Consider the following 5,558-nt stretch of genomic DNA (forward strand, 5'->3'; position numbering starts at 1 on the left):
AACAGATTAACATTCTGATGTTCTTTGCTGTTGATTTGTAGGACTTCCCGGTATAGTCTAAAAAGATGAGTCCTCTGCCAGTTTTAGACTTCATAAATATCTTCTTCCAAACTACCATTTGTCTATTGTCTATAGTCTTTTTTTGAAAATAAATTCATAATTTTGATATAATAAAGTTTACCTTTTTTCTATATTATGGTCCATGCTGGGGGGGAAACTCGTATTTAAGAAGCCCTTTTACATCTTAGATGACAAGATATTTTCTGACATTTTCTTCCAGCAAGTTTATAATTTTACCCTTCACAGGAGTTTTTGGCTCACTTCTACACTTTAATCAGGGCATCTTTACCTCAATTCAGGCATATGTAATTCTCCACTGTAAGAACATGCTCCTTTAAATCTTTGTTTGGAAGTAGAAAGAGTATAAATTATAAACACAAAGCATTCTCCATTCTGTAGCTTAGCAAATAATAAGCTTTACTGATAAATCTACTTACTAGAGCTCATGTGCTTATAACAGAATTTCTTCTACAAGTCTGCTATTCTTACCCAATATTTTTACGAGAATCTAGACTTAAGTTCCTTGGTTGTCTCTCCTTTCTTGAAATAGAAGCCCAAACTCTACAAAATGAACTATGCATTCTTTAGACAAGTGAGTTTTGCAGAGTGCTTTGGGAGCTCTCAAATCATTGATTTATTTGAATTATTTAAAAAATACACTTTTAAACTGTTAAAAATGTAAACACCATCATGTTATATAGCAGATGCTTGGTACACTGTATACCACCACATTATCATGTGCTTTCAGTTAAAATCATTTATGTGCAGAGGTCAGAATAAACATTCTTCCACGACTTGGCTTAACCAAGGAGTATATCTTGAAATTGAGCTAGTGAGTTTTAAAAAACATACAGACTTCTGCGTCAGGATGTAGAGAGTTGGAAAGTGTTGCTTCCACCCTTGCAACAAAAAAGAGCAAAACTAGCTTCAAATTTAAGACTATGTAAAACCACAGGAGACCTGAGGTTGCAGAGGAAAAAAGTGGTCCAAAATCTCTATCAGAAGAGGAGAGGGGACACAAGCCCTCCTGAGGTAGTGCAGCGGGAATGGCTGGCAAACAGGTGAAGGCAGACTGCAGAATGGCAGAGGAGTTTGAAACCTTGGGGTCGAAGGTCTTGGGGGGAGTCCACATCCTCTTAAAGGCTCTTGCTCCATGAACTCTACCTGACACTCACAGAAAAGACCATAAAGAGCCCTAGGAAGTGTCTGCTGTGGTACAGACCTGGGGTAGAGGAACAGCAGCCATGTGGAAGGGACGGAAACTCCACCACGATCTTTCCCCCCTACCTCTACTACACAACAAAATTCCTTCAAAACACACACAAAGTTTTTTCAAAAACACAAACACAGGGAGAAATAGTCCTATACGTAATAAAGAAATTGAATCCGTATTTAAAACTTTCCAAAAAATCTCAAGGCCCAGATAGTTTCACAGGCAAATTTTAATTCTATATAATATCTTCAAGAAAATAGAAGAGAAGGAAACACTTCCATACTCATAAGCCTAACATTACCCTAAAACCAAAGTCACACAAAGACATTGGAAGAAAACCACTGCCAATATCCCTCACGAACATAGATGTAAAATTCATCAATAAAATTTTAGCAAATTGAATCCAGCAATATATGAAAATAACATGGAGTTCATCTGAGGAATGCAAGGCTGTCTCAATAATCAATGCAATTCATATTAACAGAATTTTTTTAAAACTACGATTGTTTCAACAGATACAGAAAATGAATCTGACAAAATCCAACGTTTATGATAAAAACTTTCAGCAAACTAGGAATAGAAAGGAGCTTCCTTAACCTAATAAAGGGCACGTACAGAAAGCTACAGCTAACAAACAACTTAATGGTGAGAAGCTGAGTGCTTTCTCCCAAAGACCAGGAACAGGCAGGGAGGTCCACTCATCACTGCTACTCAACACTGTACTGGAAATCCTATCCACTTCAATGATGCAGGAAAAACACGACACATAGGTTGGAAAGAATGAAGTAAAACTGTCTATATTTGCAGATGATACAATTGTCTGTATAGAATATCTAAAAGGATCTACAGTAAACTACCAGAATTAAAAATGAATTCATCAAGGTTGCAGAATACAAGATCAGTATATGAAAGTCAACTATATTCCTATTACAGGCAATAAACAATTGGAATCTGAAATTAAGAGAACATACTTATAATAGCACCAAAAAAAGAGAGTACTTAGGTATAAATCTAACAATACAGTGTGTGCAGGATGAAAGAAAGAAGTCAAAGAAAATCTAAATAAATGGAGAGAGATACTATATTCATAGATGTGAAGCCTCTATATTTTTTTGTGTGTGTGAGAGGAAGATCAGCCCTGAGCTAACATCCGTGCTAATCCTCCTCTTTTTGCTGAGGAAGACCGGCTCTGAGCTAACATCTATTGCCAATCCTCCTCGTTTTTTTTTCTCCCAAAGCCCCAGTAGATAGTTGCATGTCATAGTTGCACATCCTTCTAGTTGCCGTATGTGGGACACGGCCTCAGCATGGCCAGAGAAGCAGTGCGTTGGTGCGCGCCCAGGATCCGAACCCAGGCCGCCAGTAGCAGAGCACACGCACTTAACCGCTAAGCCATGGGGCCGGCCTGAAGCCTCAATATTTTTAAGATGCGAATTCTCCCTTATTTATATACTCAAAGCACTTCCAATCAAAATCCCAGCACCCCTTTTTATAGATATAGACAAGATGGATTCTAAAATTCACATGGAAAGGCAAAGAAACTGGAATAGCCAAAACAATTCTGCAAAGGAACAAAGTTGGAGGAATCATCAAGGCTTACTACAGTAATCATGGCAGTGTGGAAGAAGCAAAAGAATAGACACAGCATTAGAACACCAGAGTAAGTGTTGCAGGCAAGATCCATTGATGAATACCAAAATTACTGGATGAAACTTTAAAGAGAAAGTGGATATTCACTTAACCTCAAAGTATGTCCCCCCAAATTTACTAATCACTATAGTGGTTTTACATGACTACATATTCTGTGATACTCCTATCTCTAGGAAGCAAAGCTTAATTCCTCTCCCCTTGAGGCTATATATTTAGCGACACTTCCAACAATGGAAAGGAACAACTTCAGAGAAACCTAGCAGACACCACCTTAACCAACTGCTTCCTGACATAATGCAAACAGAAGAGCACATCACCTCTGTGGTATTCTTCCCCAAATTCACAACCTCAATCTAATAATGAGAAAACATCAGACAAACGCAAACTGAGAGACACTGCACAAAATTCCTGATCAATTACTCTTCAGAAGTATCCAGGTCATGAAAGATAAAGAAACTGTCACAGATGGGAAGAGACTAAGACATGACAACTAAACGCAACGTAGTATCCTGAACTGGATTCTGGAACAGAAAAAAGACATTAAGTGGAAAAACTGTCGCAATGTGAAGAAAACCTGTAGTTAATAGTATTCTATCAAGGTTGATTTGTTAGTTTTCATAAATGTATCATGATTACGATACATGAAATGAAGAAGTTAAAAGGCTTTCCTGAGCTAGAAGAGGAAAAACCTTGAGATAAACTTTGCTAACTGCAGTTGCACAGACTCAGCATAATCAACTGTTGTTTAAAACTAACCAGGTCTTTCTGTCCCTCCTTAGTATACGAGTGAGCTGTCTTTCCCAGGAAGTCAAGCTCCAGACATCAAGATTCAGCCTCACAAGGCCGAACATAGGCTGAAGATGAAAACTAACCAGAGAAGTCCAGACAGTCAAGGGAAAAAAAACTCAGTCTTCAAGGCCAAACACAGGCTGGTGGAAAGGCACCAACCAGCACAGCCACGTGCTCCCCCATCCCTTACCTAAAACCCCAGATAAAAACCCCTACCTTTTTCCCTTCGAGACGTGGATGTGTTTTATCTCCTTGCTCCTCATCTGGCTGTCTTTTGATAATAAACCTCTTTCCTTGCCCCAAGCCTGGCATTTCAGTTATTGCCCCTCTTTTGCAGCAGGTAAAGGATGCTGTGTTTGGGTTCCGTAACAGTTATGTAAGATATTAACACTAGAGGAAGCAGGGTGAAGGGTATACAGGACTTGTAATTCTTCTGTAAATCTAAAACTATTTTGAAATAAAAAGTTAAAAAAATAAAAAACTATTACCATTTGCTACTACTTACGCAAATCAGACATTTACAAATACCATGAGGCTAATATAACAAACTGGATGCAAAGGCTTGAAACGTTGTCACCCATAATCTGAATTTCAAGTTCATCAAAACTTCACTGTTCACCAAAACAATCCATTTTTCTCTATGAGCGCTATGAATCTGAACTCACAAAAACATATATACTATTAACACATCCACTTTTGTTTTATGTTATTAGGGATCCATATAAAGATTTCAATTGGAAAAAAGATCTGAAACTAAAAAGGTTTGACCAACAAAATTATTTATGCCACCTAGCAGTGACTGAGATAAATATGACTGCTGACGAAACAACGTTTTGAGGCTAATCTGTACTTTCGATAAATAAGACTTAACTGGGAGAAAAATGTTGACAATGTGATAATTTCTAATATTGGATATGATTTAGATTAAAGGTATTCAAAAATACAATATTTCAGTAAAGTCAGTTTGGAAGATTAAGAAAGGAGAGTAGCTTGCCGGCTACATGAGCAAGCAGGATATCTGAAGTATATTAGAAGATGATGCCCATGTTTATATCTCCATATTATACCATATCAAACACCCTTAACTCTATCTTGTCATTACCTTCATTATGGAGATCTCCTTGCAATACAAGAATTGGACTACAATTGGAAAAAGGAGAAAAATAAAGGGGCATTGAAGGTAGAAAGAATATTGTTGAATGATGAGGAAAAAAGAAACAAAAAACTAAGGTTCCTTAGAGGCGGGGTTAGCCACTCCATTACGTGCAGAATGGGAAGAACACAGATGAGGAGCACAAGGAGAAGGTAAAAGGAGTCTTCAAAGGGCCTAGGTTCTACTCCTTGGCTCTCAGTGTGTGTCCCAGAATAGAAGAGACTTAGCCTTTCTGCACTCCTATACGCAGATCTTTAAAGTGATGTGATACAACAAAAGGATCCCTTTAAATTCTACCAGGCTATCACAATAGGAGAAATATTCCTGAGTCCTTAATAAAATAATTTTGGTGGTATCACCTTAACAAAACAATCAGGAAACAAGATAAGTAATAGCACTTAGCATATTTCCTGGCACACAGTAAGTGCTTCATAAATACTCCTATTCACAGAAAGGAGACTTGGGGACGGGTAAGAGGGAAAATAAAAGGAACAAAGAGGAAGAGAAAGATGGAAGGCAGTCTGGCACATAGGATTGTCTAGTCTTGGTTCTCACACTATTACACATTTAAGTACCTTCCTCATAAACGTGAACCCAAACCACCCATCATCACTCTATGAGAGACTTGTTCACTTAAACAGTTATTTAAGGAAAATACTCTTATCACCTTTTGACAAGAAGCAAGAAAAAGAG

The sequence above is a fragment of the Ceratotherium simum genome, chromosome 15 (assembly GCF_057802395.1).
Source record: "Ceratotherium simum simum isolate JZ-2026a chromosome 15, ASM5780239v1, whole genome shotgun sequence".
NCBI classification, from domain to species: domain Eukaryota; kingdom Metazoa; phylum Chordata; class Mammalia; order Perissodactyla; family Rhinocerotidae; genus Ceratotherium; species Ceratotherium simum.